Source organism: Heloderma suspectum, chromosome 4 (assembly GCF_057233095.1).
Source record: "Heloderma suspectum isolate Gila_16-S chromosome 4, 16-S_ref, whole genome shotgun sequence".
Classification (NCBI taxonomy): domain Eukaryota; kingdom Metazoa; phylum Chordata; class Lepidosauria; order Squamata; family Helodermatidae; genus Heloderma; species Heloderma suspectum.
The window spans coordinates 258313109-258325353 of record NC_139461.1 but is presented as its reverse complement, the minus strand read 5'-3'; positions in this window follow the sequence as shown (position 1 = coordinate 258325353).

Genomic DNA, 12245 nt, shown 5'->3' with positions numbered 1-12245 from the left:
TGTTGAATGGTTTGCCTTGGATTCGTACGGAGATCATTCTGTCATTTTTGAGATTGTACCCCAGTACTGCTTTTCCCACCCTTTTATTGACTATGAGTGCTATTCCATTTCTTCTAAGGGATTCTTGCCCACAGTAGTAGATATGATGGTCACCTGAATTAAATTCGCCCATGCTTGTCCATTTTAGTTCGCTGATTCCCAAGATGTCAATGTTCAGTCTTGCCATCTCATGTTTGACCACCTCCATCTTACCTTGATTCATTGATCATACATTCCAGGATCTTAAACAATATTGTTCTTTACAGCATCGGATTTTCTTTTCACCACCAGACACATCCACAGCTGAGTGTCCTTTTGGCTTTGGCCCAGCCGCTTCACTCTTTCTGGTGCTACTTGGAAATACCCTCTGCTGTTCCCCAGTAGTATATTGGACACCTTCCCACCTGAGGGGCTCATCTTCCAGAGTCATATCTTTGAGCCTTGTGATATGTTCTATGGGGTTTTCTTGGCAAGGATACTGGAGTGGGTTGCCATTTCCTCTCCAGTGGACCACATTTTGTCAGAACTCTCTGCCATGACCTGTCCGTCTTGGGTGGCACTGCACGGCATAGCTTATGGCAGTGATCCATGAAGGGGCAGTTATCCCTAATGAAGATCAAATACTAATTGTAAACATCAGGTGCTGCTTTAGCCCAATAATTCATGCAGAAATTGACTTCAATAGATTCTCTCATACTCTATAATTATTGCTTATGATATGAAACATTCACAAGTACAGGATGTTCAGTCTAGGTCATATATAACTACTGAACTCACAGATGCCCTCTAGTGGTATGGATCATACACCACTTGTATGATCTTAGAGGTCTGAGGAATATTTATTTATTTATTTATTTATTTATTTTATTAAATTTATTAATCGCCCATCTGACTGGTCACCCAGCCACTCTGGGCGATGTACAACCCACCATAAAACAATTTAAAACAATAAAATTTTACCATAATTTTTTTTTTTTTTAAATACCCTAGCCCACCCCAAATGCCTGCCTGAACAGCCATGTTTTTAATGCACGACGGAAGCTCATTAAAGAGGGGGCATGACGGAGTTCCCTAGGGAGGGAGCCACAAAGTGGGGGCCACCACAGAGAAGGCCGTCTCCCTCGTCCCCACCAGTCTAGCTGTCCTGGCTGATGGGACAGAGAGAAGGCCATCCGAGGCTGATCTTGTTAAGCGGCCTGTCTGGTGTTGCTGGAGGCGCTCCTTAAGATAGGCTGGGCCGGAACCATATAGGGTTTTAAAGGTCAAAACCAACACCTTGAATTTGGCCCGGAAAACAACTGGTAACCAGTGCAACTCCTTCAGCACTGGAGTGATGTGATCTCGCCGGCGGCTGCCTTTAATCAGGCGAGCCGCCGCGTTCTGTACCAGCTGCAGTTTCCGAAACGTCTTCAAGGGTAACCCCACGTAGAGCGCATTACAGTAGTCCAAACGAGAGGAGACCAGGGCATGTACTACCGATGGGAGCAGATGGTCGGGAAGGAAGGGGCGCAGCCGCCGTATCAGATGGAGTTGATACAGCGCTGTCCGGCTCACAGCTGACACCTGAGCCTCCATGGACAGCTGGGAGTCCAAAATGACCCCCAGGCTGTGGACCTGGTCTTTCAAGGGTAGCTGTACCCCATTCAACACCAGGTCAACATCCCCCAGCCTCCTCTTGTCTCCCACCAAAAGTACCTCGGTCTTGTCAGGGTTCAGCTTCAGCTTATTCCTCCCCATCCAGCCACTCACCGTCTCCAGACGTTTGGACAGGGATTCTACGGCCAACCTTGGTGAAGATTTGAATGAGAGGTAGAGCTGCGTGTCATCTGCATATTGATGACACTGCACCCCAAACCTCCTGATGATAGCCCCCAGTGGCTTCACATAGATGTTAAATAGCATCGGGGAGAGGATGGAACCCTGTGGCACCCCACAAGTAAGTGGCCACGGGTCTGAAACCTCCTCTCCCAGTGCTACCCTCTGGTACCTGCCGGAGAGGAAGGACCGGAACCACCGCAATACAGTGTCTCCAATGCCCAACCCCTCCAGGCGGTCCAGGAGGATACCGTGGTCAACGGTATCAAAAGCCGCTGAGAGGTCGAGGAGAACAAGGAAGGAGCATTCACCCCTATCCAGAGCCCTCCTCATATCATCCACCAAGGCGACCAAGGCCGTTTCTGTCCCATGCCCAGGCCTGAAGCCCGACTGAAATGGGTCTAGATAATCAGTTTCTTCCAAGTGTGCCTTCAACTGCACCGCCACCACCCGCTCAATCACCTTGCCCCAAAATGGCAGATTTGAGACTGGGCGAAAGTTGTTCAGAACTTGAGGATCCAAGGAGGGCTTCTTTAAGAGCGGTCTTATCACTGCCTCCTTGAGGGCTGATGGCATCACTCCCTCCTCAAGGGAGGCGTTCACCACCGCCTTGATCCCCTCACCCAGTCTCTCTCTGCAGCTCATAATGAGCCAAGATGGGCAAGGATCAAGTAAGCAGGTGGTCGGCCTTACAGATGAAAGCACCTTGTCCACTTCATCAGGAGGAAGAAGCTGGAACCGATCCCACAAAACCGGTTTGCCACAGGCCGCCTCTTGCTCACTAACTGTATCCACAGTGTGCAGAGTAACACACCTAATCTGATCAATTTTATCTGCAAAGTGCCTTGCCAAAGCCTCACAGGAGGCCTTAGAATGCTCCAGTGGTTCCGGAGCCACAGGACCGACCAGGCTCCGGACCACTTGGAACAGCCTCCTGGGGCAGCACTCTGCAGACGCGATGGAGGCAGCATAATATTCCTTTTTTGCTGCCTTCACCGCCACGTGATAGGCTGAAGATATAGCTCTAGCCCGTGTCTGATCGTCTTTGGAGCGAGACTTCCGCCACCGGCGCTCTAGCCGTCTCACCTCCTGTTTCAGAGCTCGTAACCGCAGATTAAACCATGGTGCAGTCCGAGCCCTGTTCAGGGGGAGAGGGCGTTTCGGAGCCACCCGATCTAATGCCCCAGTAATTGCGGCATTCCAGCCACCCACCAGGGTCTCGACCGAGTGGCCGTTGGCATTCCCCAGAGAATCCCCAAGCGCGTTCAGGAATCCATTTGGATCCATAAGACGCCTGGGGCGGACCATTTTAATGGGTCCTCCACCCCTGCGGAGGGGTTGTGGAACCGAGAAGTCCAACATCACCAGATAGTGATCTGACCATGACAAGGGGGTGGTGGATATACCCCCGACTTCCAGATCACTCCCCGCTTCTCCAGAAACAAACACAAGGTCTAGTGCATGACCGGCTACATGGGTGGGCCCAGTTAGAATATGGTGCAGCTCCCAGGAGGCCATGGTCTCCATGAAGTCCCAAGGTGCTCCTGTGAGGATGGCCTCCGAATGTACGTTGAAGTCCCCCAACACCAGTAAGTTAGGGGACTGTACACGCACATCAGAGACCACCTCAAGCACCTCGGCCAGGGAGTCAGTCGTGCAGCGGGGTGGACGGTACACGAGCAGAATCCCCAGACTGCCCTTCGGGCCCAACCTCCAGTACATGCACTCAACAACCTTGGTCTCCCGGAGAGGGGGTCTGGTGAAGACCAAGGACTCTCGGTAGATAACAGCCACTCCCCCTCCCCGATCCCCAGCCCTCGGCTGCTGTGCATACGAAAATCCAGCTGGACACATGGCTGCAAGGGTTAGAGCAGCAGCCTCGGCCAGCCAGGTCTCCGTAATACATGCCAGGTCTGCACCCTCATCCAGGATCATGTCATGGATGAGGGAGGTTTTCTGGGTAACAGACCTGGCATTGCAGAGCAGCAAACGAAGGCCAGAAGATGGGGTCACGCCTCCCCCAGCCATCCTTTGGCTCTGGACAGGCCCGGAGCAGGGGACAGATACTACACATCTCTCCCTTGTTCCCCTTACCTGGCATGGCCTGCCCCTAGCGCTCCGCCAGCGCCTGCCACCCAGCCTCGGTATGTTCTGGCCCCCAACACTCCCCCCACTGCCTCCATCAGGTGGACACATGCCCCCTCGCCCCCGCCTATCAGGCAGGCTACCCACCCCTAAAAACACAACAAAATCCCCCCCCCACAAAATAAAACAAACAAACAAAACAATTAAAATCCCCTTAAAAATGCCAGGCAGGAGTCCACAGGGAAGGCCTTGTGGCGGTGGTAGCGGCGACGGCGGCAGCAGGCCCAGCGGCGGCAAGCACGCCTCTTCCCCGGTGGTGGTGGTGGTGGTGGCTTCTCCTGCAGGCCCTGGCTCTCCCAGGCCACCTCAGCCAGCCAGCTTATGTAGCCCCTCCAGGGAGGGGCAGGTGGAGCAGCACAGCTGGCTCGGTACCTGGGGGCCTGGTCCTGCAGGGACTGGCGGTCTGCCAGGCAGAAGTCCACAAGGAAGGCCTGGTGGTGGTGGCAGCGGCGGCAGTAGCAGGCCCAGCGGCGGCAGCAGCAGGCCCAGCAGCAGCAAGCACGCCTCTTCCCCAGTGGTGGTGGTGGTGGCTTCTCCTGCAGGCCCTGGCTCTCCCAGGCCACCTCAGCCAGCCAGCTTATGTAGCCCCTCCAGGGAGGGGTAGGTGGAGCAGCACAGCTGGCTCGGTACCTGGGGGCCTGGTCCTGCAGGGGCTGGCGGTCTGCCAGGCAGAAGTCCACAAGAAAGGCCTGGTGGTGGTGGCAGCGGCGGCAGCAGCAGGAATAAATAATAATATGGAATAAATATATCCATGTGCAAGAATGGTTCTGGAAAAGTTTCTAAACTGTAGCAGGCCATAAGAGGCCTCTTAAATGGTGAATAATTAAACATACTCAAGCTTTTTTTACTTTAGCTGGTTTGTATATTTTCTAATCCCAAGAAATGTTATTGTTGAATGGAAAATAAAAGACATGGACCTCAAGTTTTTAAAAGTAATGTAAATAAAACAACTGAAGTGTCACTCATAGAACTATGACTAACTGCACTGGTCATCATCGTGATCATCACCAGCTATTCGACGCGTCTTGTGCTGCATGCTATATTGTGTTTGAGCATGGAGAGTAAAAAGCTATACTTCTTCTGCTTGGCAGTAAAACCACACTGGGTATTCATACAGGATGCCTGAGAGATTGTTTTGGATGATGAGAATTAAAGTTGTCAAATATGGATGTCCAGGTAATAAAACAGCCCATTTCCCATGTTGATTCTGTGCTTGCCCTCCTTTTGCCTACTGACCTGGAACATCATTTGCAGTTGCAGAGACATCGTGCTCCCTGGGCGAATTGCCATGTGTGTACTGATGAATACTGATCTCTTTATCCTGTGTTTTGCTCTCCTTACTGACAAATTCAGCCAACAGCCACCTACAGGGCTGCCATCTTTTGTTTTTGAGCATTTTGGCATCAGAGTGCCCCTGAACACAAATGCTTTATATCACCTACAGCTCTTTTTCAAGAATAGAGGTTGAGATTCAGATCAAGTCTCCCAGTTGTATCCAGTGTTAGGCCCACTTAGGGTAGACCCATTGAAATGAAGGGGACTTATGTTAGACTAATACTGGATATAACACGCTGTGTTAATATATTCAGACCAGGGACAACCCAGTGTCTACTTTCCCTGCTGTGTTTCTTAGTACCTCTTGCTACCTTCCTGGTGTTCTGGGTATGCCAAATACTGATATTCAAGGCATTTAAAACAGTGGCAGCCCATAGCAGCAGTGCTACAGGAAAGACCCAGGATGCGCCTGATAGTAGTTTAGAGGTTAGAATCCAGATAATCAAACCAGTTCTAAGCCAAAATTGTATCAGAGGATGTTAGAAGAATCCCTTCTTTTAAAGAAGCATGTTTCTCATCAGTTCTGCAATTCAGGTCAACGAAGGGACTATGAATTAGCAAAGAAATCAACCAAGCAAGCATGACCTGCAACAGTTCATTTGTACTAACAGCAGGGGGTGGAAGGCGAGTTATATCTCATTTAGATAATCAGAAATTTGGATAAACAGGAATGCTAATTATAGAGGTTTGCAATGGAATCAGCTGAAATGAAGGAGGCAAATGCAGAAAGCAAGGAGTTTGGATATTCTCGGTTTGGACCCTGAAAGTTCTACTTATCATCCCCTTAGAAGCACCTTACATAACAGAGAGCAAACTTAGGGCAGGTCTTACTATTTATTCATTTTTTGGTCCCTTTGTCAGCTGCTCTATGCTACAGCTGAAGGCAAGCACTGCCTAATTAGATACAAGGGATTTGGCCACCTCTGTTCTTGATGCCACCTGTCAAGCTTGAGAAGACGGCAGAGATCTCTCAGCTGCCTGCTGGCAAACCTCAAATGGGTTACAAGTTCTGCAATACTGGCTTATTAACTTATTGGCAGTGAATCAGCTGGTGAGCGACACCCATTGGATGCCTGCACACTCTTTATCCGACTGCCTAATGGCACCCAGGACACGCGTGGAAATAATTCAAACATTGTCATATATCACCGAGTAGCCTATTTGCAATAGCAGCTCCATTCGGAAGACAAGTTTATAGTATATGTGGCAAAAGTTTATGTCACCAGAGTGGGCATTAACATAGTTAATGCAGCTCCAGCAAAAGGGATGGGAGATATTTGTTTTTTTCTGATGCAAGGAGAACAACGGTGGCATTCATCTTTTTCCCTTCCCTCTAGTTTTGTGGCTAGCTGTGAGGCATGCAGCTCATTTGAAAGCTGGAGAAATTTTTTTTTTTCATGTCTCCCAACAATACTTGTCGACAGTGGATGAAACTCGTGAAGTCTTTCTAACTGAGAAAGTTTACTTTGCTTCGTGGTAATTTGCCAAACTAGTTGGCCATACTGACTCTTTGGGGATATGTTGGGGGGTCAGGGATCAAAGGAAGTAAGCCCCAAAGAAAAGTAGCATGCATTTTCTTGCAAACAAACCTTCCGAATTCTACTGCTCTGACACAGAGGTAACTAAAACGTATCTCTCTGCTAAGCATTTGCAGCTCCCAACCACCATATAGGTATCATGGGAACATAAATTCATATTGCCTTGCATTACAACATAAGCCACTAGGCTAGAGGGAGCTCGAAAAGCCATCCAACACATAATTCAACTGGGTTTAAATTTCCACTATATCAATTACATAAGGTTTGTGACTTTATTTACAAAGCTTTCCGGAAGTCATAGTGGTGTAATACCTTTGCAGTAGAAAATGAAGAGCCAGACGCCACAGGTTGTGTTCAGATAGCTTTATTAACTTGTCAAATCTTTGTAACTACATAGGACTAGGATCAATGTGAAGGGGAGATATATAATCCCTATAAATTATAAGCGTTGTGTAGGGGAAACTGGTCTGACTATGCAGCTACAGTGTTCCCCCGGTACCCTCTGGTTCAAGGAAACTAAATGAAAGCCCTACACACTACCTACCAACCAAAAGAGGTGAACCGTAGGTCTTCCAGCAGCTGCTAGAGTAGCTACTTGTGAATCACCTTAAATGAGGACATGCATCACCAAGAAAGAGGACAAAAGAGGATACTGATTTGCCTAAAAAATGCATATATATGCAAATTAAGGGATTATTGTTATTTAAATAGAAACATAATCTCACCATAGTGTGGAAGTCTGTGGCCAGGTGACTTGTGTGCTGTGCTCAGTTTGCTGACCAGGAGGTAACTGTTGATGGGCAACTTCAAGGGCCACCTCTTCCTTCTGATAGTTCTTTACATTTATATCAGACTTGGACTGGTAAGCCCTTCAAACAGAGGACACCTTCAAAACAGAGAACAGTTCACTGGCAGCCCTTCAATTAAAGGACTGTCCTCTGTAAAAGAGGACACATGGCCATCCTAGCAGCCACCCAGGTTTGTCAGGGGAACCTACCATTAACCTACTATAAAGACCCTCAGGTCTTTATATTAACCTACTATAAAATATATAGTATAACCTACTTTATATTAACCTACTTTTATATTAACCTACTATAAAAACCCCACTGCAGGAGTCCTCCAGCACTGTAAAGTTCATCTGTGCCATCTGTTCATAAAGACCCCTTAGGTTGAGGGTCCTTCCCTAGCCCTTTATAGCTTTCCCATCTAAGGTTCTTCTCCTCTTCACACTGGTCTGCCCCACAAGTTGTAATATCAAATACAATAATATCCAGTGATCATTCCAGGGAGGGTGAAAAGTATGTCCCCTCTAAAACTACTCCCCTGCCCCCATAAAAGTTCTCTCTTCTATCCCACAATTATCCCTTACCTTGTACATTGGGTCCTGGGGTGGGGGCCATTCCTTAGGATCAGCTAAGGTGTTATCAAATCATCTTCTAGGTGGATGTTCATCATGCCACACTCATACACACACAACTGGAGGGGGGGGGGAGAAAAAGTTGCGTATGTTGGGAAAGCCAAGTTTTGTTTTTTAATCAGAGGGGGAAAACATTTACTTGGTGATATTACACTGTGGTGGGACAATCACTAATCCCAAAGGCCTGGGGTAGATGTGCAAAGAATGCCATGACACAAGGCTCTCCCATGCATATTCCTTATTATCCATTAAAATGTGTCAATGAAGCAATACTGAATATTCTCTCATTTTACATTCAGATCCCAGGAAAATTGGGTTGTCTAATGCTTTGGGAGCAAAACATTACAAGATTTAGAAAGAAAAAGAAGAGAGTTCTACAACTTCAGTCTAAGTTCTCCACAAATCACTTTGGGGAAGAGCAAGAGAAAAGTGCAGCACTGGAATCAAATTCTAGCTCAGCTTTATTTCTCATTTCCTCCGGCATCTGACAGAATTGTAAATGTACGTTTCTTTTCTTTTGCCCAAATCCCATCTCAACTGACCTCTTCATTTCAGTGCTGTTTCTTCTTTGCAAAGCTGCATGCCAGTTTGCTTTGAAATCCCTTCACTCCAGGGAAAAAAGGAAGTGAGTTTGCATTGCACTAATATGTATTCTTCATTTGAAACAGGGATATACTGGTGGTCCTTTGAAGCACTAGAGAATCTCACCAGGTAGGAGTTTGGATGGATGCCACTGGTAGATTTCCAGACCAAAGAGATTTGATTAATTTGTGACTATACCCCTCCAGTATTGGAAGATTCTCCAAATGGAACCTTCTAAACTTTGAGTTTAGTTCAGTCTCTAATGGACTAACCCATCCCAACCTGGTGCCCTCCAGATGTGTTGGACTACAATTTCCAGCATCCCCGACCTAACCCTGGAGATATATTAGCAGTCCCCTTCATGGATCACTGCCTTGTTGTGGCGAAGGGGCTTGCATAACTTAGTGAAGCCATAAGCTATGCTGTGCAGGGCCACCCAAGATGGACAGGTCATGGAGGAGAGTTCTGACAAGATGTTGTCCACTGGAGAAGGAAATGGCAACCCACTCCAGTATTCTTGCCAAGAAAATCCCATGAAACGTATCATAAAGCTAAATGATATGATGCCGGAAGATGAGCCCCTCAGGTTGGAAGGTGTCCAATTTACTACTGGGGAAGAGCAGAGGGTATTTCCAAGTAGCACCAGAAAGAGTGAAGCGGCTGGGCCAAAGCTGAAAGGACACTCAGCTGTGGATGTGTCTGGTGGTGAAAAGAAAATCCGATGCTGTAAAGAACAATATTATTTAGGAACCTGGAATGTAAGGACAGTGAATCAAGGTAAGCTGGGCTGGAGGTGGTCAAACATGAGATGGCAAGATTGAACATCGACATCTTGGGAATCAGTGAACTGAAATGGACAAGCATGGGCAAATTTAATTTGGGTGACCATTATATCTACTACTGTGGGCAAGAATCCCTTAGAAAAAATGGAGTAGCACTCATAGTCAATAAAAGGGTGGGAAAAGCAGTACTGGGGTACAATCTCAAAAATGATAGAATGATTTCAGTACGAATCCAAGGCAAACCATTCAACATCACAGTAATTCAAGTCTATGCCCCAATGACTGAGGCCGAAGAAGCTGAGGTTGATCGGTTCTATGAAGACCTACAACACCTTCTAGATCTAACACCCAAAAAAGATGTCCTTTTCATCATAGGGGATTGGAATGCTAAAGCAGGAAGTCAAGAAATCACGGGGATAACAGGTAAGCATGGCCTTGGTGTACAAAATGAAGCAGGACAAAGGCTAATAGAGTTTTGCCAAGAGAACACGCTGATCATAGCAAACACTCTTTTCCAACAGCACAAGAGGCGACTCTACACATGGACATCACCAGATGGTCAATATCGAAATCAGATTGATTATGTCCTTTGCAGCCAAAGATGGAGAAGCTCTATACAGTCAGTAAAAGCAAGACCTGGTGCTGACTGTGGCTCAGATCATGAGCTGCTTCTTGCAAAAGTTCAGCTTAAATTGAAGAACGTAGGGAAAACCACTAAACCATTCAGGTATGACCTAAATCATATCCCTTATGAATATACAGCGGAGGTGAGGAATAGATTAAGGGATTAGGCCTGATAGACAGAGTTCCTGAGGAACTATGGATGGAGGTCTGTAACACTGTTCAGGAGGCAGCAACTCAATCCATCCCAAAGAAAAAGAAATGCAAGAAAGCAAAGTGGCTGTCTGAGGAGGCTTTAGAAGTAGCTGAGGAAAGAAGGGAAGCGAAAAGCAAGGGAGAAAGGGGAAGATATATCCAACTGAATGCAGAATTCCAGAGAATAGCAAGGAGAGACAAGAAGGCCTTCTTCAATGAACAATGCAAAGAAATCGAGGAAAAGAATAGAATGGGAAAGAGTAGAGATCTTTTCAAGAAAATCAGAGATATCAAGGGAACGTTTTGTACAAAGACGGGCATGATAAAGGACAAAGAAGGCAGGGACCTAACAGAAGCAGATGAGATTAAGAAGAGGTGGAAAGAATACACAGAAGAATTATACAGGAAAGATCTTAATGTCCCTGATAGGCATGATAGTGCGGTCACTGAACTTGAGTCGGAAATCCTAGAGAGTGAAGTCAAGTGGGCCTTAGGAAGCATTACTAACAACAAAGCTAGCGGAGATGACAGTCTTCCAGCTGAGCTATTTAAAATCCTAAAAGATGATGCTGTTAAAGTGCTGCACTCAATATGCCAACACATCTGGAACACTCAACAGTGGCCACAAGACTGGAAAAGGTCAGTTTACATTCCAATTCCAAAGAAGGGCAATGCCAAAGAGTGTTCAAACTACCGTACAATTGCGCTCATTTCACATGCCAGCAAGGTGATGCTCAAAATCCTACAAGCTAGGCTTCAGCAGTATGTGAACTGAGAACTACCAGAAGTATAAGCTGGTTTCGAAGAGGCAGAGGAACTAGAGATCAAATCGCCAACATTCGCTGGATCACGGAGAAAGCAAAAGAATTCCAGAAAAATGTCTATTTCTGCTTCATTGACTACGCTAAAGCCTTTGATTGTGTGGATCTCAACAAACAGTGGCAAATTCTTAAAGAGATGGGGGTACCAGACCACCTTACCTGTCTCCTGAGAAACCTGTATGAGGGTCAAGAAGCAACAGTAAGAACTGGACATGGAACAACCGATTGGTTCAAAATTGGGAAAGGAGTACGACAAGGCTGCATATTGTCGCCCTGCTTATTTAACTTATATGCAGAGTACATCATGAGAAACACCGGGTTGGATGAATCAGAGGTCGGAATTAAGATTGCTGGGAGAATTATCAACAACCTCAGATTCACAGACGACACCACCTTAATGGCAGAAAGTGAAGAGGATCTAAAGAGCCTCTTGTTGAGGGTGAAAGTGGAGAGTGCAAAAGCTGGTTTGAAACTCAATATTAAAAAAACTAAGCTCATGGCATCTGGCCCCATCACTTCCCGGCATATAGGAGGGGAAGAAATGGAAGCAGTGACAGATTTTATTTTCTCTCAGAGGCATCACCTTGCCGACAAAGGTCCGTATAATCAAAGCTATGGTTTTCCCATTAGTAATGTATGGCTGTGAGAGCTGGACTGTAAGGAAGGCTGAGCGCAGAAGAATTGATGCTTTCAAACTGTGGTGCTGGAGAAGACTCTTACAAGTCCCCTGGACTGCAAGGAGATCAAATCAGTCAGTCCTAAAGGAAATCAACCCTGACTGCTCATTGGAAGGACAGATACTGAAGCTGAAGCTCAAATATTTTGGCCACCGAATGTGAAGAGAAAACTCCCTGGAAAAGAACCCTGATGCTGGGAAAGACTGAAGGCAAAAGGAGAAGGGGACGGCAGAGGATGAGATGGCTAGATAGCATCACCGATGCAACAAATATGC